Source organism: Lampris incognitus, chromosome 6, assembly GCF_029633865.1.
Source record: "Lampris incognitus isolate fLamInc1 chromosome 6, fLamInc1.hap2, whole genome shotgun sequence".
NCBI classification, from domain to species: domain Eukaryota; kingdom Metazoa; phylum Chordata; class Actinopteri; order Lampriformes; family Lampridae; genus Lampris; species Lampris incognitus.
The window spans coordinates 36,964,679-36,990,625 of NC_079216.1; the positions used below are offsets into that span (position 1 = coordinate 36,964,679).

At 42.9% G+C, this 25,947-nt stretch overlaps 1 protein-coding gene across 2 annotated transcripts in view; it reads left to right on the forward strand.

Moving 5' to 3' along the window:
• The first annotated feature begins 3,985 nt into the window (after positions 1-3,985).
• The window catches only part of chst6 (carbohydrate sulfotransferase 6), a 28,806-nt gene continuing 6,844 nt past the window's right edge, over positions 3,986-25,947 (forward strand). Inside the window, exon 1 of one of the 2 annotated variants that reach the window (XM_056281268.1) lies at positions 3,986-4,089. The gene's annotated coding sequence lies outside the window, so the exon portion shown is untranslated. The remainder of the gene's footprint in view (positions 4,090-25,947) is intronic. The other variant, XM_056281267.1, reaches the window with a different exon arrangement.

A 25,947-nucleotide genomic window follows, 5' to 3' on the forward strand; every position in this document is an offset into this window, starting at 1 on the left:
AAAAAGGGCGACAAAGTCCAAAATCTCCATCATACTTATCGGGCGGGGCAACCCATGGTTCCTTAGCCGAGGTTGATGGCGCTGGGGGTGGCGGAGCTGGAGGGGCGGATCCCGGGCTAGCGGAGGCACTAAGTTGGGTCTGGATTCCGGAGATCTTTGAGCTGAACCCACGGAGGGCGTCAGCCATCCCCTGTAGCACCTGGCTGTGCTGGCCGAGGACCGATTCCTGGTTGGCTACAGCCTGGCAGACCGTGGCCAGGTCTGTGGTGGAATGATCTGCTGGGTCCATAGTGGCTGGAACGTACTGTCACGTATCAGGAAAGAACCCAAAAGCAGACGGGACAACCAGGTACGGGAGGAAATCAAGTCTTTATTGAAGTGACCGATCTCAGGGGTAGAGCAGGAGTTGGCTCAGTGGCAGGTAGACAGGCAGGCAGAAGTCCATGAATGGCGACGTTCCAGCGAAGACTGGTCCACAGTGGAGGCTTTTTAGGGTGATGGCGATCGCTTTGATGTCAAGGGAGAGCTGCGATTGCTTTGATGGCCAGCTGGTGTACCGGGGTGAAGGGGGGGGATCAGCAGGTGTCAAGGGCGATCGCTTTGATGTCAAGAGTGAGAGGCTGATTGCTTTGATGTCAAGGGAGAGAGGGCGTGACCAGCTGGTGTACCGGGGTGAAGGGGGGGGGGGTAGGCAGGTGTCAAGGGCGATCGCTTTGATGTCAAGGGTGAGAGGCTGTGACACTTTCCATTTACCAAAGTCAACTTGTAACGCTGTTACGGTCAGCACAGATATGGTTTACACAAGTATTGACCAGTCTGAGTACAGCTCTGTTTGAAAAAGCATTGCAAGGAGCAATGGGGTCCGCTCAGGTGGGTTAGTCAGTCATTGATGACGCTGAATTCTTGCAAGGGAAAATGTAGCCAGGTGGTAAATTCCATGTACCCTGTGTAAATATGTTCAGTATAAAAAAGAGGATAGATTTTATTTTTGTTTAACTATGTACAAAGGAAGAGGTATTTACAGTTATTGTTGTGTTAAAACATAATTCATATTTACAAACCATTTTAAAAAGTAAGGTTGTACCTAAGGAACAACAAAGATCATGAAAAGGGTTCACGCTTAGCTGTTACAATCTGGTGCCACTAGAGGGCGAGAGGGCGAACTTCTTCTTGTGCTCAGGGGAGTCTGGTCCTTTTTCCGGTTGAGTAAGCTGAGACAAAATGCATTCCGAGTCCGTCTAATGAAATCCATGGGTGCAAATAGCGCGATGAATGCCGTGTTATGTGCAGACTGTTTGCGGAAGTCCAAACGTGATTAGCAAGATTAGATATTAGGATTTTTGTACAAACCCAGAAGCTCAATTTGGAGGTCCCTGTGAAGGGAAATGGAATTGATAAGCCCACTAACGTATTTTGATTTGTTTTTGAGTTTTTTTGTTTTTGTTTTGTATTTTGTTTTTCATTAAATATTTCTGCCTAAACCATAAAGACGGAACTTAATTATTCAATTCAATTAAGAGTGATAGCACAAAAAGATAAAGAACCCCCAAAGTAGTGATTGTGTCCTGTGTGGTACCTATTTCCATGTGTTATACAAAACTTTGAGTGTTGTGTGTTCTCAGTCGGGACGGAGCAAATACATCCAGCTTTCAGTCTGCAACCTCAGTGCAACGTACAAGGGTCTCGTCCCATATAAAACAAGTGGATATTTATTCAGCAAAGGAATATAAAAACCAGCTCAGTTGCAATGATTTCACAAAGTGCAGCTACCACCTCAGACTGTTAATTTTCCAGGGAACGAACTCATAATGAACTTCATCACTTGCATTCGATACTCGGTAAACGCCCCACGCAAGCATAGTCGCCTCTCTACTTCCACCGCTCCTTCACTCTCTCCTGGTAAAGCAGCCTTAACAGTGACCAAAGGGCCTTAGCCGTGACTGCAGATAGCAGCAGCACAGGATATGAGTCTGCTATTCAGGAAGCAGGTGCATCCTTTGCCTGAGTATTTTGTTTTTGTTGGTTCCCCCCCCCAACTTGAATCTTGTGATACATTTTCCCCTGTTCATTCATGTCTGTTTGGGGATGAGGTGGGGTTCATTGTAGTGTATTTTTTGTTTTCTAGTCGTACACCTCTGATAATAACTATGTCATCTCAGCAAGGGTGTCACTGTGTTGCACGCTGGTGAAACTATTGCACGGGAAAGAGGCCTCGGAACTCTGCTTCGGTGACAGTAATTTTGGCAGTGACAAGACTGCCAAAGGACCCATCCATATCGCTGACCAACCCATAACCATGACAGACTCCTTCAAATTCCTCAGCCCTCATATCAGCGTTAACTTAAAATGGGACATCAACAACACCAACTCCATCATCAAAAAGGCACAACAATGACTGCACTTCCCTGGTTTCAGGAAGTACAGTCATTGTTGTGTGGGTCAGTAAACAGCTACTGGTCCATTTTTACACCGCCATCATCCAAAGCATCCTCACATCCACCTTTAAAGTCTGGTACGACACCACGGAAAGCATCACCAAAACCAACCTCCAACGGGTAGGGAAAAAGGCCTCTAGAATCATAGGACATGACCTTTGCCCCCTGGACTCCCTCTTCATCACCCACACAGCCAACTGGGCTGGTAAAATCGACGAACCCTCCTACCCAGCCAACCACCTCTTTAAACTTGTGCCACCAGGAAGACGCTATTCAGTGCAAAAAAAAAAAAAAAACAGAAACAAAAACAAAAACAAAACACTAATTTCAGAGTTTTTCCTCACTGCAAAAAAACCCTCTCAACTCCACCCCCTCCTAATGTGATACCCCTTAATGACTATGCACTTGTTGTTATGTGTATTCTAAGTATTTATTTGTTGTATGTATTTATGTTGGGAAGTTTGGTATGTTAATACAGACATACTATGCTGTACCATAAACAAAGTTTTTTGAGTCTTTTTTTTTAAACATTAAATAATAGGGGATTAGGCCATTTTTAAGCATAACACCAATGGAGGAATAAGCCAGCGTAAGGATCCAAAGCAAAAGTAGGCCACATGTTTAATACAAGATCCTCCCATTTCAGACATAGAAATGTCAGTAGGGTAGCAGATTTCATGTATGACTTTTACCAACAGGTGAGCCTACAAGTGTTAGTTGTGGCCTGAGTAAAACTGTTGCTTTGTCCCAAGTAAGAACACAAGTGAAATACAAATTAATACTTCCAAAGGGCATCTCTAGACCTTTTTGGTATTAACGTGCGATCCTCGTAACCCGCCCCCCCCAACCCCCTGTGAAAAACGATGAATTCAGTAACCTATTTCTATATGATGCCAAACAGAAGTTACTGATTTTGTGCATGACAGCAGCCTGGCCATTTATACGCACGCGCACACAAACACTATTTTGTACCCTATCTTCTTGCGGATGAATCACGATGTCCGACACGGCGTACAACCGCCTTCCTTACGGTGCGGTATGCAACAGGTCCCGCCCGCTGAGTCGCCGGTGTGCTGGCAAATTGTGTATCCCCCAAAATGTTTCCTTTACATCTTCGTTGTGTGTCTCCACACCGACAACTCCGTGGATGTATGACGGAAAAGATTGTCGTTTTTTTTTACCGCTGTTAGATTATCTTTTTTTTAACTACTTTTAGAATATCAACAAAACAAAGTACCATATTGCAACAACAAACGCTTATGCGTTCTGTATCGCTACTTTGATGGTAAAACCGTGCTGATCATCTAAAAATAGCAGCAACAACAACAAAACAAAAGCCTATGCAAATCGCTATTTCTCATTTCCTCAAGTGGAATGTAAACGAACAGTCGAGGTTCGCTTTCTTGTGAACGGATGCATGCGCGTCCCCGCGGCGACACGGACCAGGGGATACGAACGCGGGCATCACCGCCCCTCCGTCTCACCCCCGCCCAGCAGATCTCATGGCCACGTTTCAAAACTTTTTATACATTAGTAGTCAGTGGAAACAGCGGGCATCCGGCTGAAGATCGAGGACCAAAAGGCGTTTTTTTTCCCCACCAATAACGGTTTTTGGGAGTAGTTGTGGTGTTTGGAACTGGGGAACGGAGATAAGGTGAGTCGTTTCTTGTAAAGAAAAAAAAAAGAAAAAAAGAAAAAACAAAACAAAAACGACAGCAAGTGGCCGGCCATCATCTCCTTGGCCGGGGCTTTGTGTGTGTGTGTGTGTGGGGGGGGCGTGTTGGGTTTCCGAGGGACCGGGAGGCAGCAAACGTACTTGAAAACAAAGCGAACGACATGTCTTTCCATTTGGATCCAGTAACAAATCTGACAGCGGAATAACAAGGCGTTAGTCGTGTTGACACTGATGCAATTGCAGGGAGGCTTCAGGTCGCTTGGGTTAAATGAATGAGCAGCGGTGTTCCGGGGCCCCAGCCGGACACGTTTATTCCCTGGTCGCTATCCAGGACTTGATCCCTACACTGGAAAACCAGGCGGTCATCGAGGTAATAAACATACATGGGCTAGACTATTTTTACAGTGTGCGTTATTTAGAGAACGTTTAATGTTTAATTTAGTATACGACTAATTATATTTTTCTGTTCAACGCTTAATTTAACTCTTAATTCAACGCTTAACTGTTCAAGATTTACACATAAAAAGAAAAGCCTGTGCATTTATTACATTCATTCAATTCTTGCAGCTGAATAAACCAGAACGAACACCAGATAAATGTAAATATAGGCAACTGTAATGTGTACGAGTGGTCGGCTGGTTATTCCAGCATCGCTTCTTTATTCATGTGGATGTCATTTTTAAGGAGACAGTGGACAATATTTGTTGAATCCATGTGTCAATACCCCATTTATGGCTGCAAGTGTTGCCCATTTGCATTTGCCCTGTGTTGACATTTAAAGGACAAACGTTGAAAAATAAGAAAATAATAATAATAGCAATAAATCAATCTTATATAGCGCTTTTCTAACACTCAAAGTGGCTTTACAATAAACAGGGTGAAACAAGACAACAGGTAAACATGACACAGACATACAGGGGTGGATGGGAAGGGGGCGGGGCTACGAGAGGGGGAAGCGGCAGCCACACGCGATGCCAGCAGTACTCACCGACTTAAACACACACAAAAGGGCAAGAAAAACACAAAAAAACGCAGCAATGTAGACGTTGGTTTTCTGTAGGGCTTTACTCCCGTAGCCTATTCCTCCCCCGAGGCAGTGGCACTATTTAACCCATAGCTGGGGTTTCACCTAGCCCCGCTTACATCTGTCACGCCATAGTTTTTATCCGGTTTATGTTTCAATTTACCCTGACTGCCCCCCCTCTCTCAATTCAATTCAATTCAATATTCAATATGTGCTTTATTGGCATGGACATACGTTTGTGTACGTATTGCCAAAGCATGTAAAACAACCACAACACAATACAACAATGATTATAATAACAGCAACAACAACAATGATTATGATATTAAACAACAATAGTAGCAATAGGTGCCGTCACCCACTGTCTCTCAGGTTGTGGCAAGATAATATAAATCTTGCTGATAATATAAATAAATAAATATAAATATAAATATCTCTCTCTCTCTCTGTGCATTTGGCCGAACCGTAGTTTAGTTTGCCGAGTTGCTCTTGGAATAGAAAGCCATTTGAGACACTCCTACTGTCCTGCCTACTTCTACGATATGTCAAGAACGTACTATTGAAGTAGATAGGAGATGGGAGGGATGAGCGGAGTCAGGCAAGGGAACTAGAGATGGACTGTACATTCTTGGAGTGTTACGTGATGCAAATTTGAATTTGAATTTGAATTCAATAGAGAGATAGAGATAGAGCGAAAAAGCTGTCCTGACATCCATTGTTTACAGGTGTAGCTCGAGGGGCTGAAGGTGAGGAGCTCGTGTCGGGTCGGGGCTTGTTCACTAAGCAGTCAGATTATGGCACGCTTTCACAGATCACCTCAACAGGGATCTGTCCCACATGGAGGGCTTTAAGAACAAATCAGCAAAATCCTTCCCACTGTGAGCCTGGCCTTTCTTTTCCCTTTGCTCCTTTTCTGCTGTGGGACTCGACTGGGTGTGAACTGTGTTTTCCTTTCACTCTTTCATACACTCACGCAACAAGGGGATACTCATCCAGTGGGATTTCTATAGATTTATCTTTGTATCTTTTTGCCCTCATTTCTTCTCACCTATTCTTACCTTCTCTTCCTTCCCACCCCCACCCCCTCGCTCTCTGTCTCTCTTTTGCTTTTACACTTACATTGTGTAAGAAAGTTCTGTGAGTTTGAATGACTCCCATTCTGTCAACCCACCTCACATCATGGTTGCAGGTCACTTAATGTATGTGACTGTGGAAAACAGGTTTTCCAGAAATGAGGTGTCCGAAATGTGGATGTCCTTTTTTGGCACCATGCGAAACAATAGGTTTCCATAGTTCTTCAGGCACAAGCAGTCCCATTCTCATTTTCTGCTGCCCAGAGACTGATTTTGTGCTTATTGCCAGGTTATTATCGCCGTATGGCATATCACATGGTTGTGTCACATGCTCTAAAGGGGTTGTAGTATTTCCAGATGTGGGGCCAAACAACAATATTATCATTTATCGTCTTTCAATGGTACTGTATCAGGATGAGTTTCAGATATTGTCATATCGTGAAACAGTTTTGTTGTCTAAATTAATGATATGACCTAAAATGTCTCACAATTGAGGTGTGAAATAACTGAGGGAGTATTATTCGAAAACTAGTTTTGGTTTGATGTTATACTTTACATTACCAAGCAGTTCAATGTGATGAACCTCGTTTGGATTCTTCAACATGGTATTTCTACATATCAAGGATTGAGGATATGTTTATTATCCACAACGGGCAATTTGTTGTACAGCCTGGAGTAACCACATAACCATCAGGAAAACAATAATAAATGGATAATACAGTATAAAAATCACATTGGGTTATTTAAAAGGCCAATGGCAGTCAGGACACATGAGTTCTTAAGTCTATTGGTCCTGCATGTTGGCAGATTGTTATCTGCGGCCAGACGGAAGCAACTTGAACGCCTTGGACAGGGGCTGGCTAGGATCAGCCAGGACTGACTGGCCTTCTTCAAAGTCCTAACCTCGTAAGGATGAGAAAGATTATTCAAAGTCTTGCCTACAATTTTGCTGCACACTTTGACGATACCCTGCAATTGGTTTCTTTTTTTTTCCTGGATTTCCCCCCCTTTTCTCCCCAATTGCACCCGGCCAACCACCCCCCTCTTCCGAGCCGTCCTGGTCACTTCTCCACCCCCTGTGCCGATTTGGGGGAAGGTTCAGACTACCACATGCCTTCTCTGATACATGTGGAGTCGCCAGCTGCTTCTTTTCACCTGACAGTGAGGAGTTTCGTCAGGGGGACGTAGTGTGTGGGAGGATCATGCTATTCCCCCTAGTTCCCTCTCCGCCCTGAATAGGTGCCCGACCGACCAGAGGAGACGCTAGTGAAGCGACCAGGACACATACCCACATCCGGCCTCCCACCCGCAGACACAGCCAACCCCATCTGTAGCGACGCCTGACCAAGCTGGAGGCAACACGGAGACTCGTACTGGTGATCCCCATGTTGGTTGGCAACGGAATAGACTGCCACGCTACCCGAACGCCCCCAGTTTCTATTTTTGAGGGTAAGTGAACCGTACCAGCTGACAATGAAAAAATATGAGGACTGATTCAGTAAAACAGGAATAAAAAAATTTCATGAAGCAAGTGTCAACATTAAAACTTCAAAGCTTACAATAAAAGTACGCGCTGCTGGGGTTCCACATGATGGGCAGCCACATGAGGCTCGAAAGTCAGTTTGTCATCAATTACTGTGCCAAGATACTGCGGCACAAACTCAAAAGCCTGATCATTAATCACCTCAAGAGAGATGACCATAGGTTTCTGTCTAAAGTCTGTTGTCATCGCTTTAGTTTTGGACACATTAATGTCCAAGAAGGACAACTTGCACCAGTTTGTGAATTCTGCCACTACAGGACCATGATCAGGGTCATCACTGCTGAGAAGAGACACGATGACAGACTCATCAGAAAACTTAATGATATGACGCCTCATATAAATTGGCTTTGGCATGAGTTAGTGTACAAGACAAATAAAAGAGGCTAGAGGACACACCCCTGGAGTGATCCGGTGGAGGAAAAAAAAGAACATGTAGAGGATGACAGAAAGGAGACAAGACCACTTCTCCTTTTGACCACACAGCTGTGGGGTCGTTTATTTCCTCCACAAAATTTAAAAGTGCACAATTAACATGTAGCACCTTTTACCCTGTGACTATAGAGGGCAGGGCCCTAGGTTCTCTCACTATAAGCCAATTTACATTAATCTTAGCTTGAGTTACCTAATTATACCAATTCCCATGAAATGAATAACCTTTAGATGAATAATCAAACAAGACAAAGTTGCAACTCGAAATATTTAGTTATTGTAAAAAAAATAAAATAAATAGTGCACTTTCAATATTTAAACAATAAATAGTACACAGTTCAGATACAAAATTAACGTCGGTGCCTTTTTCAGTATTCCAAATCAAACACATTAAACATTAACCTAGTTTAAGCCGGCCTCTATCAAATTAATAAAGAGTTCCTCAAAAACCCACCCTCGACGCAGGCCTGAATCACCTGTCCAACCAATGTTGTCGTCACTCTTGCGAGCTAAACGGACAGAAGTACTCACTCAGTTCAGGAGAACGGCAGTTCCAGAATGTTCTTACAATGACAGGAAATGGCGGTGCGCGTGAATGGTCCAGGTGCGGGTGAAAATGAGACGGGAGGCTTGCTTTTTTCCCCCAAAAATAAAAATGAACTTTATTTACAATAATATGTTATACAAGATCAATAAAAACACACCGCAGTCAGAATCATTAAAAGTACAGATACTCCCAATATAAAAAAAACAAACATTCATACTGCATTGCTTCTGGTATCAGATTCAAATATATCGCTGAAAGGGGATTTGTGCTGTATTTGGTAATAATACAAATGAGGACGGCTGTGGCATTCGTAGGCTTATTCACTTTCTTTTCCAAGGCCTCAGTATTACCGTGCAACAGCATGTTATAACATGAAGCTCCACCTGGCGGTACAATCAGGAATTGTACAGACATCACATAGCCCTCTTGGAAAACCAGCTGATGGAACTATCAGCTGACAGCAGCCTGAAGCTTCAACTCACAGAAGTTGACCTTGCTTCATTCTGGATATTGGCTGCCAAAGAATATACCTCTCTGTCACAATGGGCAATCAAATTTCTGTTGCCTCTCACCACCACATACCTGCATGAGTCAGGGTTTTCCATTGTGACTGTCACAAAATCAAAGGCTAAGAACAGACTGCAAGTAACTTTGAATGCTACTCTGCGAATCAGCCTCACCCATCCCACCCCGGCTTGATCTGATCATTTCTCAGAAGCAACCCCAATTATCTCACTGAGGGCAAGTAGAATATTTAATTCAATCATTGCAGCTGACAGTGACATAGCAATCATTTACAGGTCAGAATACCCCTTTATCTTGGCGTGATTTGTGACAGCTTTTTTAACTTTGATAAACAAATAAGCTCAGTAATCAAAACAAGTTTTTTTCAATTACGACTTCTGGGAAAAGTAAAGGCCCATCTACCTCCAAATGATCTTGAAAGGGTAATTCATGCATTTATTACCTCTCGTTTGGATTATTGTAACTCACATGTTGGCGTAGCTCAGTCATCACTTCTTCGCCTGCAGCTTGCACAAAATGCAGCTGCTCGCCTTCTGACAGGAAAGAAACAACGTGATCACATAATGCCTGTACTGGCCTCCCTTCATTGGCTTCCTGTGTGTTTTAGGATCCAGTTTAAGATTTTATTACTTGTTTTTAAGTCTTTAAATGGGCTGGCACCATCTTATTTATCTGAGCTAATACATCATCATATACCAGTCAGAGCACTCAGGTCAACAAACCAGATGCTCTTACATGTTCTGAGATCCAGGCTTAAGAATAGGGGTGACAGAGCCTTTGCAGTGGCTGTCCCTGATCTCTGGAACAACTTACCAGTAAGATCTGCTCAGACCCTAGAGACTTTTAAATCTTTGTGAAAGACCTAGCTCTTCTCGCTGGCATTCAATTCAAGTTGAGCTTGACAATGAGATTTTATTGTGCAAATATACTTTTACTCTTATGTTTTATTGTTTACATTTTATATTCTTTATTTTATGTCTTCTTTACATACATTTTTATATTTATATGTCTCACTTATTTTATATTGTATTTTAAACTTGTGCAGCACTTTGGTTCAACTGTGATTGTTTTAAATGTGCTATATAAACAAACTTTTTTTAATATATATAAGGTTTTACATTTATTTCGGTATGTGGGCCCTGACTGTCTTGACACATACCCAAGTGGGCCCTGAGTTACAAAAGGTTGAGAACCCCTGATCTAGAGTCACCAAAGCGGTCCGGAGGGCGCCCCGCAAGGGTTTTGGGTCTGATAAATGCATGCATCTCCAAAGGTGAGCGCTTGTCGGCATGTATTAGCTCTAGAATTGCCACAGTTCCAAGTAAAGTAGTTATCCAAGTAAAGACAAAAGGCTTGCTTCTGGTGACTTGTTCCTACGTGAGAATCCCATGTAGCCAAAGGAATTTTGAGCAAACCCTGGGGGCTCAAACCACTATCTAGTGTGTCTGACTGTCCCATGCGAGTCTTCTTTTAATAGCTGCGTATGTTCACTGAACTAGCAAACAAGGCTACTACAAACAAGGCTACTACACAGGAGTGGAACGTTTAGGGGTGATCCTGAGAAGCCAAGGCCAGTTGTGGTCAAGCTTTTACGCTTTAAAGACAAACAACTCAACATGACAAGGGCAAGGGCTAACCTCGGGAACACTTCAGTGTATATAAACGAAGACTTTTCAGATTAACTGCGAAAGAAGCATGCTGAGCTGCTACCAGTGACGAAGGAGGCAAGAGCTAGAGGGGACTATGCAGTTATTAGTTATGATCGCCTTATTGTGAAACCAAGGAGGTAGGGAAGGAGGACTGAGACCCACTGAACTGTACAAGAGTTGAATGTTCTGATGTTTATTTCTCAAATAGAATATTAGATGAATTATTCACTATGTCTTTTAAATTACCAAAGATGGGTTTAAAAATAGCACATCTTAAATATAAAGTTCATGAGGGGACTTCCTTAATTGAAAATGAGAATTTACACATACTTGCCATTTCAGAAACTCACTTAGATCCATCGGTAGATGTAAATGAAATTGCTGTGTCAGGATATAGTGTTTTTAGAAATGATAAAAACAGCTATGGTGGTGGTGTGGCAATTTATATCCTGAACCATATACCTGTCAGGATAAGAGGGGATCTTTTGACGTCAGCTATTGAGGCCCTATGGATTCAAATACATTTACCTCACACCAAACCATTTCTCTTTGCAAAGAAAGGCCAGGCTCACAGTGGGAAGGATTTTGCTGATTTGTTCTTAAAGCCCTCCATGTGGGACAGATCCCTGTTGAGGTGATCTGTGAAAGCGTGCCATAATCTGACTGCTTAGTGAACAAGCCCCGACCCGACACGAGCTCCTCACCTTCAGCCCCTCGAGCTACACCTGTAAACAATGGATGTCAGGACAGCTTTTTCGCTCTATCTCTATCTCTCTATTGAATTCAAATTCAAATTCAAATTTGCATCACGTAACACTCCAAGAATGTACAGTCCATCTCTAGTTCCCTTGCCTGACTCCGCTCATCCCTCCCATCTCCTATCTACTTCAATAGTACGTTCTTGACATATCGTAGAAGTAGGCAGGACAGTAGGAGTGTCTCAAATGGCTTTCTATTCCAAGAGCAACTCGGCAAACTAAACTACGGTTCGGCCAAATGCACAGAGAGAGAGAGAGAGATATTTATATTTATATTTATTTATTTATATTATCAGCAAGATTTATATTATCTTGCCACAACCTGTGAGACAGTGGGTGACGGCACCTATTGCTCAGTACTTAGAAGACATATGTTACATTTTGCAGAAAGCTACAGACTGTGATAAAGAGATGTATTTTCTAGGGGATTTTAATATAGACTGGCTCTCTGCAAAATGTTCATTGAAAAGGAAGCTGAGTGATATTGCAAAGGTGTGTAATTTATTTCAGGTGGTGAATGTACCTACTCGGGTGTATACAAACTGTCTACTACTACTACTACTACTACTTTCGGCTGCTCCCGTTAGGGGTCGCCACAGCGGATCATCCGTTTCCATTTCTTCCTGTCTTCTGCGTCTTCCTCTGTCACACCAGCCACCTGCATGTCTTCCCTCACCACATCCATAAACCTCCTCTTTGGCCTTCCTCTTCTCCTCTTCCCTGGCAGCTCCATATTCAGCATCCTTCTCCCAATATACTCGGCATCTCTCCTCCACACATGTCCAAGCCATCTCAATCTTGCCTCTCTTGCTTTGTCCCCAAACCGTCCAACCTGAGCGGTCCCTCTAATATAATCGCTCCTAATCCTGTCCTTCTTCGTTACTCCCAGTGAAAATCTTAGCATCTTCAACTCTGCCACCTCCAGCTCCGCCTCCTGTCTTTTCGTCAGTGCCACTGTCTCCAAACCATATAACATAGCTGGTCTCACAACCATCTTGTAAACTTTCCCTTTAACTCTTGCTGATACCCTTCTGTCGCAAATCACTCCTGACACACTTCTCCACCCACTCCAACCTGCCTGCACTCTCTTTTTCACCTCTCTACTGCACTCCTCGTTACTTTGGACAGTTGACCCCAAGTATTTAAACTCAAATGCCTTTGTCACCTCCACTCCTTGCATCCTGACCATTCCACTGTCCTCTCTCTCATTCACGCATAGGTATTCCGTCTTGCTCCTACTGACTTTCATTCCTCTTCTCTCCAGTGCATACCTCCACCTCTCCAGGCTCTCCTCAACCTGCACCCTACTCTCGCTACAGATCACAATGTCATCCGCGAACATCATCGTCCATGGAGACTCCTGCCTGATCTTGTCCGTCAACCTGTCCATCACCATTGCAAACAAGAAAGGGCTAAGAGCCGATCCTTGATGTAATCCCACCTCCACCTTGAACCCATCTGTCATTCCAACCGCACACCTCACCATTGTCACACTTCCCTCATACGTATCCTGCACCACTCCTACGTACTTCTCTGCAACTCCTGACTTCCTCATACAATACCACACCTCCTCTCTCGGCACTCTGTCATAAGCTTTCTCTAAATCTACAAAGACACAATGCAACTCTTTCTGGCCTTCTCTACACTTCTCAATCAACATTCTCAAAGCAAACATCGCATCTGTGGTGCTCTTTCGTGGCATGAAACCATACTGCTGCTCGCTGATCGTCACCTCTCCTCTTAACCTAGCTTCTATTACTCTTTCCCAAATCTTCATGCTGTGGCTGATCAACTTTATACCTCTGTAGTTGTTACAGTTCTGCACATCGCCCTTGTTCTTGAAAATCGGTACCAGTATGCTTCTTCTCCACTCCTCAGGCATCCTCTCACTTTCCAGGATTGTGTTAAACAATCTAGTTAAAAACTCTACTGCCATCTCTCCTAAACATCTCCATGCCTCCACAGGTATGTCATCAGGACCAACTGCCTTTCCATTCTTCATCCTCTTCATAGCTGCCCTCACTTCCTCCTTGCTAATCCGCTGAACTTCCTGATTCACTATCCCTACATCATCCAACCTTCTCTCTCTCTCATTTTCTTCATTCATCAGCCCCTCAAAGTATTCCTTCCACCTTCTTAGCACACTCTCCTCACTTGTCAGCACATTTCCATCTCTATCCTTGATCGCCCTAACTTGCTGCACATCCTTTGCAGCTTGGTCCCTCTGTCTAGCCAATCGGTACAAGTCCTTTTCTCCTTCCTTAGTGTCTAATCTGTCATACAACTCACCATACGCCTTTTCCTTTGCCTTTGCCACCTCTCTCTTTGCTTTACGCTGCATCTCCTTGTACTCCTGTCTACTTTCTTCATCTCTCTGACTATCCCACTTCTTCTTTGCCAACCTTTTCCTCTGTATAATTTGCTGTACTTCCTCATTCCACCACCAAGTCTCCTTGTCTTCCTTCCTCTGTCCTGATGACACACCAAGTACCTTCCTAGCTGTCTCCCTAACTATTTCTGCAGTGGTTTTCCAGCCATCTGGCAACTCTTCACTACCACCCAGTGCCTGTCTTAACTCCTGCCTGAACTCCACACAACAGTCTTCCTTCTTCAACTTCCACCATTTGATCTTCGGCTGTGTCTTCACTCGCTTCCTCTTCTTGGTCTCCAAAGTCATCCTACAGACCACCATCCGATGCTGCCTAGCTACGCTCTCCCCTGTCACCACCTTGCAGTCTCCAATCCCTTTTAGATGGCGCCTTCTACATAAGATATAGTTCACCTGTGTGCACTTTCCTCCACTCTTGTACGTCACCCTGTGTTTCTCCCTCTTCTTGAAATATGTATTCACCACAGCCATTTCCATCCTTTTCGCAAAATCGACCACCATCTGTCCTTCCACATTTCTCTTCTTGACTCCATACCTTCCCATCACCTCCTCATCACCTCTGTTCCCTTCACCAACATGTCCATTGAAGTCCGCTCCAATCACCACTCTCTCCTCCTTGGGTACCCTCTCCACCATGTCGTCCAACTCATTCCAGAATTCTTCTTTTTCATCCATCTCACACCCAACTTGCGGGGCATATGCGCTGATAACATTCAGCAATAAACCTTCAATTTCCAGCTTCATACTCATCACTCTGTCTGACACTCTCTTCACCTCCAGCACGCTCTTGACATACTCTTCCTTCAGAATTACCCCTACCCCATTTCTCCTCCCATTCACACCATGGTAGAAGAGTTTGAACCCACCTCCGATACTCCTGGCCTTACTCCCCTTCCACCTGGTCTCTTGCACACACAGTATGCCTACCTTTCTTCTTTCCATCATGTCAGCCAGCTCTCTCCCTTTACCAGTCATAGTGCCAACATTCAAAGTTCCAACTCTCACCTCCACATGCCTACCCTTCCTCCTCTCTAGCTGCCTCTGGACATGCTTTCCCCCTCTCCTTCTCCTTCGCCCAACAGTAGCATAGTTTCCACCGACACCCTGCTGGTTAACAGTACCGGTGGCGGTCGTTGGTAACCCGGGCCTTGACCGATCCGGTATGTAAGTCTTATTTATGATCCGCATATTTGATTTGGCAAAGATTTTACGCCGGATGCCCTTCCTGACGCAACCCTCCCCATTTGTCCGGGCTTGGGACCGGCACTAAGGATGCACTGGCTTGTGCATCCTCAGTGGCTGGGTTGGGTGTATACAAACTGTGCAGGACAGAAATCAGCAACCTGTATTGACCACATTTTCACTAATGCTAAAGAAATGTGCTCAAAGGCTATATCAACTCCAATTGGCTTTAGTGATCACAATTTGGTGGCAATTGTTAGGAAAGCCAAAGTTCCAAAAGTTGGACCTAAAATTGTTGTTCAAAGATCTTTTAAATATTTCTGTGAGAATGATTTCATTAGGGACATAAATAGGGTGCAATGGGATAATGTGTGTAAAATACATGATGTGGATGCAGCACTTGAACTTCTTACAAATGTGTTTTTAGAGGTGGCTGACAAACATACTCCCATCAGGAAATTCACAGTAAGAAAAACAAAAGCAGCTTGGATTGATGAGGAACTGAAAGCCTTGACGGCCCAGAGGGATAAAATGAAAACTGAGTCAGTGAAGTCTGGTAATGCAACTGATTGGAAGTCATATTGTTCACTAAGAAACTAAGTGACCAAAATAAATAGGAAAAAGAAAAGAAGGTATTATCAAAATAGGATAGATGAAATTAAACATGATGGAAAGAAACTGTGGAAAACTTTAAATGAGCTAATGAGTAGATCGGGGGGAAATACACCCTCCTTCCTAGAGTCAGATGGTACCTTCTGTATTAAACCTAGCTATTTTAATGAATATTTTGTTGGAAAGACGGAGAAACTAAAAAATGAAACAACAACTTCAGATAACAAACTTTCAAAACAATTGATTAATGACCATTTTATGAAAAATAGAGATTGTGAATTTGACTTTCAAGCTGTTCAAGTGAATACAGTAGAAACACTTCTTAGTAGTGTAAATAGTGAAAAACCCTCAGGATTAGATAACCTTGATGGGAAACTCTTAGGAATGGTTTCTGGCCCCATTGCATTACCCATATGCCATATTTTGAACCTCAGTTTACAGAAGAGTGTATATCCATTGGCATGGAAAGCTGCTAAAGTTATTCCTTTACCCAAAAACAAGAAGGATATGTTTACAGGCGCTAATAGCCGTCCTATCAGCATTCTTCCAGTGCTAAGCAAGCTTATGGAAAGAGTTGTGTTTGACCAGGTTTTATCTTACTTTTCTGTTAACAAACTTAACTCTGAATTTAAGCATGCCTACAAAAAGGATCACTCCACAAGTACTGCTTTGATGCAGATGACTGATCAGTTGCTGAAGGATATTGACAGGAAAAGGATTGTGGGTGCAGTGCTACTTGATTTTAGTGCTGCATTTGATTTAATAGACCACGGTATGCTTTCAATGAAGCTTGCTGCTTATGGCTTTAATAATTTGACCCTTAATTGGATGAGGAGCTACTTATCAAACAGAACACAGACTTTACTTTAATGGTAGTTTTTCTACTGTAAGGACAGTACAGTGTGGTGTTCCTCAGGGAAGTTGTTTGGTCCCATTGCTCTACTCTATTTTTACCAACGATATACCACTTGTTTTGAGTAATGCTAGCTTAGCTATGTTTGCCGATGATTCCACAGTGTATATGTCATCAAACAGTGTGGATGAGCTAAATATTCTATTGGAAAATGATATGAAATTAATTTTGGACTGGGTAACCAAAAACAATCTAGTTTTGAATGTATCAAAGATGAAATGTATTGTTTTTGGCTCAAACCTTGCATTAAGAAGTCGGAACCAATTAAGCATATCTATCAAGGGCAGCTGCATAGAACAAGTTACTGAGGCTAAACTTCTAGGAGTCATTCTTGATAAACAACTATCGTGGCAGAATCACATAAATAAAATAATTGGAAAAATGGGGAGAGGAATATCTATGATAAGAAGATACTCCTCTTTCCTTACGCCAACTACCATCTTACAGGTTATACAAACCTTGGTATGTCACACATTGACTACTGCTCAGCAATCTGGTCAAGTGCAGCAAAGCAGGAGCTAAACAAGCTTCCGATAGTGCAGAATAGAGCAGCATGTCTTGCACTTAGGTGTTCAATGAGAAAAGGTATAGACCAAATGCACCGTGATCTTGCCTGGTTGAAAGTAGAAGACAGGTTAACACGCAGTCTTCTAAAGTTATTCAGGAATATAGTTGTGTCAAAACAACCCTACTGCCTGTACTCAAGAATAACTTTTTTCCAGGACAGACATGAACATGGAACAAGACAAGTTAGCAGGGGTCATGTTACAATTCCTCAACCCAGAACAAATGCAATGAAAAGAACTGCTGTGTATAGGGTCATTTCACAGTGGAATAGGTTACCATATGTTATTACTCACGCAACAAGTAAAGAAAGTTTTAAAAAGCAACTTAAGAGGTTATTTTTGGGTACAGACATACACAATGTCTAAAATGTCTAATACATAATTTTTTATATTTTTATTCTTAAATATGTAGCTCAAAGCAGTTGGTAGGAGCAATCTGTGATCGATGCTACTGTAAGTGTGTGTGGGGGGGGATTATGTGTTTGGCTTCTCTAATAATGCTGGTTTAATTAAGGTGGGTGGGGGACGAATTTAATTTAATGATGCAATTGTGTTTATTTATGTATGCATGCATGTGAAAGCATGTGTATACATGGATGTTGTTGTAGGAAGTTTTTAATGTGGACCCCAGGAAGAGTAGCTGTTGCCTTGTGTAACAGCTAATGGGGATCTAAATAAACATAAACATCAGCTAGCTTAGCTAACTAGCCGGCTAACGACATTCACGGTGAACTGGAGAATGACGCCATAACATCTAAACGACGTTCACTTTAAATCCACCAGTATCACACTTATAGCTTATTTTAGTAGCTGCGTATGTTCACTGAACTAGCCAACAAGGTTACTACATCAGATAGCTTAGCTAACTAGCTGGCTAACGACAGTCACGGTCAAGGCCGGATTAAAGTAACATTGGCCCCGGGGCTATGAGTTTTTCAAGCCCCCCCATCAACAATCACTTAAGGCTTGCAGTTTTATGTTATGTCACGATGAGATTTTTGATGATGGATATAATGTCTAAGTGAGTAAAGGCAAATAATAGAACAGTCTGGTAAATTCAGAAGATTACTTCACTTAACTGTAATGCAGCATTTAAAACCAGGAAAAGATAACACTTGTGCCATATCACAAAATCTAAGGCAGCATATCTAGTCTCATGTCACAATATCTGATGCATGTTAACACATTGCCAACTACTGGTATGAGAGAGAGAGAAGCAACCGACTTCTCCCTCTACTAATTCACTTATCCTTCCTCTCATAGCAGTTCACACACACACACACACACACACACACACACACACACACACACACACACACACACACACACACAAAAACATGAAAGTAAGCCCTTTGCTTTGCCTAGTAAGTTCAAGTGCCATACAGTCTAAATGGCCACAATAAAATGTCCAATGTCCAAACAAACTCATACAACACTGGCAAGTGAAGCCTGCATGCATCCTTCTGTCCAATGTTCCTCCACTCAAAAGTTGTGCAAGCATAAGATTATTGCACGAATCAATCAATAACAACCGCAGGTATTAAAGTCTGCTCTTACCCTTAAAACGACTTCCTCCTGGTTTTACGCGTGGCAAAGTCTTTGATTAGAGCTGTGAAGTCCAGGGCTCTAACAATGTCACTTTCTAATGACATCAGTGTTAAGTGGCTGTCTTTCTTGTCTCATTGTAGAGCGCAGTCTGTTCTTGACAAGTCAGTCAAGTTTTGAAAAGTAGCGTTCTCCAGAGGCATTGGTTGTAGGCAGTGTTGTAGTCGAGTCACTAAACCTCGAGTCCGAGTCGAGTCTCGAGTCCTCTGTGTTCGAGTCCGAGTCCCCAAAGAATAGCCCGAGTCGAGCCCGAGTCAAGTAAGTCCCCATTACTTGGGTCCGAGTCATCAAGGTTGAGTCTGAGTCGAGTTCCAAGATGGGCTCCAGTGCTCCACTCTGGCACCGTAAAAAGCTGACATACAATTAAGAGATTCAAGATTCAAGAGTTTTATTTGTCACGTACACACAAGTACAAGTCCTGAGTGCAGTGAAATGAAAAACGGTACGAACTACGAGATGTGCAAACAACAAAGCGTAGGGTATGTCAGTATTCTGAGTATAGTCGTATATGATAGGATTCGTATCAGGCAAGCCCCCTCCATTGTAGCCAATCAGAGTGAGGCTCTCTAACATACCGGGGGGGGGGAGAGGCGGTGTGCGAGAGCTTTGTGGCTGTGCGTGGGTCGCTCAACACATTTTTTTTTTGAAGAGAAAAAAATACGAAATCTAGAGAGAGAGAGACAGACACGTACTGTACGTGGAGTGAATGTGTTACCGTCTACAAGAATCCTTTGGGACGAATTCGTGTTCCCTGGGGTGCGTCGGAGAAGATGTCCTGCTTGGAGGCTACGAGTGACCACCAGCTAGCATGAATTCCCCCGACTAGCAGTGGAGTGTTTGAAATGGTCATGGACTGAGGACGTGGAGGTCGGTGCTTCGTTGGTGCCGTGAGTTTCAGAGGAACATTTGTCATTGTTGTAGTGTGCTTGAGGCACGAAGAGGATTCTAGACAGACGTTAGTAGACATTAGTGTTAAGTGATCGGACTCTCTCCAGTACTAGCTTAGTACCGTACTGGATTAGCCTATAGTACTAACATTAGTCTATTTGTCAGTGAAGCTAGCTAGCTCACTGGTCGTAGTGGCTCGTTAGTTCTCAATATTGGGACTGCGCGCGTTCGGGTGAACTGTTGGATGCTGAGAAGAGGACTCGGAGGACAGTCGTGTTTTTTAGTTTTGTGACGGAAGATTGCTTGCCTGAGTGAAAGTTATTTCAAGAGCAGTGTGAACATTGAACACATTACATTGCTGTTGGCGCCATCTAACTTCTACAGTAGGTCACGTAGACTACAAGCACGTCACGTGGTTTGCCCTGCCATACAATCGTCTCTCCAGCGGCTCATCTCGTGTGCCCAGGATTCATCAGACTGGTATTTGTGTCAGTTTCGTTATTACTCATTACTAGACTGTTAAAAGAAAGAAAGAACCGAGCTGTTTATGTTTGAACATTCATTGGTTTTGATACTCAACATTTAGAGTGAGTTTCTCATTTGAGGCTGTGTTGATATTGAGTATACCAAGAGATACTGTGTATATAAAGAAAGTCAAACTATTTTTTTTGCATTTTTTTTGCTATTGTCATCCTACAGTATTACATTCAATTAATAGTAAACTGTTGTTGCCTATTGATTCATCTTTACTGTGTTTGGAGTTTAGGGCTTATTACAATACTTACCTGAGGGTTTATAAGTATTTTGGAGTGGGGGCGTCTCAACTGTCCTGTTGGTTCTGGGGAGGGAGGGTTATGCTGAGTTGGACCCATAGCACAGCATAAACTCTTCACGTCAGGGGCCGCTGTGTCAAATACCTTAGCGTGAAGTCCACCTCACGATATCTTGTAGGGTGTAACGCACTAACCACTCTGTTCAGCAGGATTGGCATCCACATACTTACCCACGTAGATACTGAGACTAATTGCATTGGGAATGGGGACCCAGATCCCTTCATTAACCTAATATTTCAAGGTAAATAAGTACTATTACTACCCCTACAAGGCGTGACTTATTATGCCCGCTACAAAAGTACAACAGGTACACACGCATTCCAATTTGCAATATACAATTTACAATCAACAGTTAAGAACTCTCTGTAAAAAGAAAACTAAGCACAATATATACAGTAAAAGCACTTAAAATAATTATTATAATAAAAAATTGATACAGCTATCAATATCTTATGCCAAATTATTAGGGCCTATTACAAAAAAAAGCTAAAAAACAACCAAAAAAAAAGAAAAAAGTCTTTATCAGTTAACAAGTCCGAGTCCTCATCTCCAACTTCCGAGTCCGAATGCAGTCAATGCTCGAGTCCAAGTCCGAGTGAGTTAGAAAGACTAAAGGCTGAAAAGGATGTAAGAGCAGCAAGAGCTAGATTTGTAACCTATAACAAAGAAGTAATGCAGGAAGCTAGTGTCTGTTCTGCTGATCACAACATCAGCCAACCCCAACGCTTGTCTTAACAGCAACCTGTGTCCTCATCTCTCATCCAACAGCATCATGTGTCGTCACAGCAACTTGTTTACTCAGCTCCCATCCACCAGCCCTCTGATATCACATCGGCAGCACCACCCCATGGTCAGATGTGACTTACCTGGCTCAAGCAGTTCAAAATAGCGTAACTCTCAACAGACTCCCGACGCCAGAACCATCTGTATTCACCGGTGATCCGATTCAATTCATCAAGTGGAGAGCCTCTATCATATCTCTCATAGATGAAAGAAACATTTCTTCAGCTGATAAATTACATTATTTGAGAAAGTATGTAGGAGGTCCAGCTCGCCAGCTTGATGGCATCTTTTATAGAAGTGACGATGAAGCCTACAAGGATGCATGGAACCGTCTCGACCAAAGGTACGGTCAGCCCGTCATGATACAGAGAGCATTCAGAGGAAAACTGACAAGCTGGCCAAAGATACAGGCAAAGGACGCTGAAGGACTCAGGAAATTTGCTGCTTTCCTACACTCATGTCTTGAAGCTATGCCCCATGTTAAAGGCCTTAACATTTTGAACGACTGCGAAGAAAACCAAAAACTGGTTCGAAAGCTACCTGACTGGGCAGCAGCAAGGTGGAACCGAAAAGTCACTCAAGTCATGTATGAAAGGCAAGAGTTTCCCAACTTCCAGCATTTTATCTCCTTCATGTTAAAGGAAGTATAGATTGCTTGCAATCCCATAACGTCGTTCTACGCTCTCCACTCAAGAGTCCTACTCAGAGAAATATCTGAAAGAAGGGAAGCTTAAATGCAGTGTTCTGCATACACAGACAGTTACGGAGACTGAAACTCAAAGGCAGCCAAAAATTGATTCAAGGACATCGTGTATGCTATGTCAAGACAGTATTCATCGCCTACATTGCTGTCCCGATTTCCAAATGAAATCTCTGGATGAACGACGAAAACATAAGGAAGAAAGGAAATTATGCTATGATTGTCTGAAGCCAGGCCACTATGCAAAAGACTGCCATCACCAACACGCATGTGACTGCTGTAAAGGAAGAAATCCTATGCTTCTTCATGATGACAGCTACGCTATAGCCAAAACCTCGTCAGTATCAAATCAGAGTAGTACAGATGAAGCAGTGAGCACGTTGTCCCTCAGTGTGGAGACTGAGGAACCATCCACTAGCACCTCAATGATTGTACCAGTGTGGGTTTCCTCTACCAGCAATCCAGGTATGGAAAGGCTTGATACCCAAAGTGATACAGTCTTCATCGACCAGGAAGTTAGCAATAGCTTACAAACTGGGACACATCCGGTAAAGCTGAAGCTAACCACAATGATTGGAAAGGATGCGTTAATACACAGTCAGAGAGTCTCAGGTCTTAGAGTAAGAGGATACATCTCCGCAATCCAAATTGATCTCCCTCCTGCCTACACTAAGGATTGCATTCCAGTGAATTGAACACACATTCCTAGCTGTCAAACGGCAAGGCGCTGGAGTCATCTTGCCACAATAGCAGATGAAATCCCACCACAGCTAGAGTGTGAAGTTGGTCTTTTAATAGGCTATAATTGCCCAGGGGTACTGGCACCACAGAAAGTAGTCCTCGGAGGAGATAACGAACCTTATGTGGTTCTCACAGATCTAGGATGGAGCATTGTGGGTTGTTCATCACCACATTGTGACTCACCAAGCATCACCAACATGTGCCACAGAGTTGCTGTCAGACAGCTCCCTCCAGCGACTCCAACAGATGCAATAAAGGTACTTGAGTTTGACGTTAAAGATGCCAGTACAGGTGATAAGACTGTGTCTTGAGGACGACATCCCTTCCTGGATCAAGATAAACTGCTCAAGGTGGGAGGACGACTTTGCGCTGCATCACTCCCTTACTCAGTCAAACACCCTGTGATTATCCCCAAAGATCACCACATCACCAAATTGGTAATTGCTCATTATCATGAGAAGGTCAGGCACCAAGACAAAGACCGCACCATTAACGAGCTCAGATCAAATGGCTACTGGATTCCAGGAGTCAGTGGAGCTGTGGCATCCTATGTGCATCAATGTGTGACATGTCGGAAGCTCAGAAGACCCACAGAAGAACAGTGAATGGCTGATCTTCCGTCAGAACGTGTAGATCCATCACCACCATTCACATACTGTGGAATGGATTGTTTTGGCCCGTTTCTCATCAAAGAAGGGCGTAAGGTACACAAAAGATACGGTCTCCTGTTCACATGTTTTTGCTCCTAGGCCATTCACATTGAGATGCTGGATGACATGTCTACAGATTCCTTCATCATCGGCGTACGCTGCTTCATTACCATACGGGGATCAGTACGTCAGATTAGATGTGACCAAGGCAGCAACTTTGTAGGAGCCAAGAATGAATTCACAGAAGCCCTCAAAGAGATGGACACTGATCGGCTGACAGCATTTTTAGCCAAGAAGCTGTGTGACTTCAACTTGAATGCACCTCGTTCATGTCATATGGGCGGTGTCTAGGAAAGACAAATCAGAACTGTGAGAAGTGTCCTTCGTTCCACTCTTTTACTCTCCCCTGGTAGGCTGGACGATGCCTCACTTCGCACATTCTTCTACCAAGCTATGGCTATTGTAAACAATTGACCACTCACTGTGGACAACCTGAATGATCCTAACAGCCTTGAACCCCTCACCCCAAATCACCTGCTCACCATGAAATCTGTCACAGCCTTACCACTACCTGGTAAGTTCATCAGGGAAGACATGTATGCACATAAGAGGTGGCGACATGTTCAATATCTAGCAGAACAGTCTTGGAGTCGATGGAGAAAAGAATATCTGTCCAACATTGCTACCAGACAGCACGGGCACACTGCAAGGAGAAATCTTCAAACAGGTGATATAGTAATTGAAAAAGCTAATGATCTGCCCAGGAATGAATGGCAGCTGGCCAGAGTTGTAGAGACTACCACTGATAAAGATGGACTTGTGAGAAGAGTCAAGATATGTCTTGTAGACCGGAAACTGGGAAGAGAAGGACAGCGTCTCGGCAAGCTATCCATTATGAAGCGCCCGGTTCAGAAACTGATTGTGTTGCTAGAGGCTGTGTAACTGCATTCGGAGTTCTCCACAATCATATCATTTGGCAAACAGAATTTGACACATTGCCTTTAGACATAAGACTATTACATATTACATATAGACTTTAAGTAATTGTTGGATTAACGGTAATTTGAGTTTATAAATCATTCATGTTTACATTCTGCAAACTATTCATGATTGGTGGGAATGTAAATAACGTTTAAGCGAGTTATATTATTGTTTTGGTAAGCGCTCTTTTTTTTACTCATGCATATTTTTTTACGATAGCGTATTATTTCTTAAAATGCGCTTTTATTTTGACGTTCGATTATACTGCCAGATGCTCATGCGCATGGTTGCTCATGTGGATGGTTACAAATACTGTAGTTAGCCTAGCACCATAGCTAATGTTAACTAGCTTACAGCTCAAACTCATAACTATCTGGAATTGCGCATAATAATTGCTTTGCTAAATTCGCTAAGACCTAGCTTGCTAGATACCTAACCTATAGAAGCAGGCGGTAATTCCACCGGTGTCCTCGACTTTGTCATGGTTTCACTTGAGCAGTTTTCAGCCTTGGAGTCGGGGCTTGCAGCTCTGAAATATCCAGTCAGTTTGGGGATTTTTCTTAATAACTGTGACTCCCGCTGCTCTTTCTTTGGCGTTTCCTTTTTTGAGCTCCACTTTCACATTTCTTGTTACCAGACTTTTTTTTTCCAGACAGCAAGTGTTGTAATATCCATAGGTCAGGATATAATGGTATGATCCAGTAATGATCTAGTCCAGCACGACGCTAGGTGATGACGTCACTGACCGATCCTGGAGATTCAGGAAATGCACCAGACGGAAGGAATTGTGTAGGCATGGTAGACCACAGTAAGCACGGAACACCAAATGTTATTTAATGTGTGGACATTGCTTCATTCGAGACACTGTAGAGCAGTGGTTCTCAACCTTTTTGGGGTCCTGGACCCCCTGCGTATTTTTGATCTACCCTGAGGGCCCCTCCACCTGATCTTGGGGGAGGGGGGTTGCAATTTGATAGAAACAGTAGAAACTGCATTTTAAATTGCATTATAGCATTTTTTCACTCTTTGGGGCAAAAATAAGAGCTTTCAGTTGTAACTTAGATATAGTTAACAAAACAGAATTCTTATGCAGTAACTTTCAGATATATGTAACAAAACAGAATATGTATTCAGTAACTTTCAGATATATGTAACAACAGAATTTTTATGCAGTAACTTTCAGATATATGTAACAACAGAATTTTTATGCAGTAACTTTCAGATATATGTAACAAACAGAATTTTTATGCAGTAACTTCCAGAAATATGTAACAAAACAGAATTTTTATGCACTGCAAGAACAAAAACAAACATAAGTATGAAATCTCAATGGATATTGTATAGTTAAGTCTTAGTTTTGTCTGTAGAGGCAGATGGTGTGTGTGTTTTCAAAGCAAAGCATCCTCACTGTTTGTGTGCCACTTGGGTGTGGTGTGGTGAAAAGTT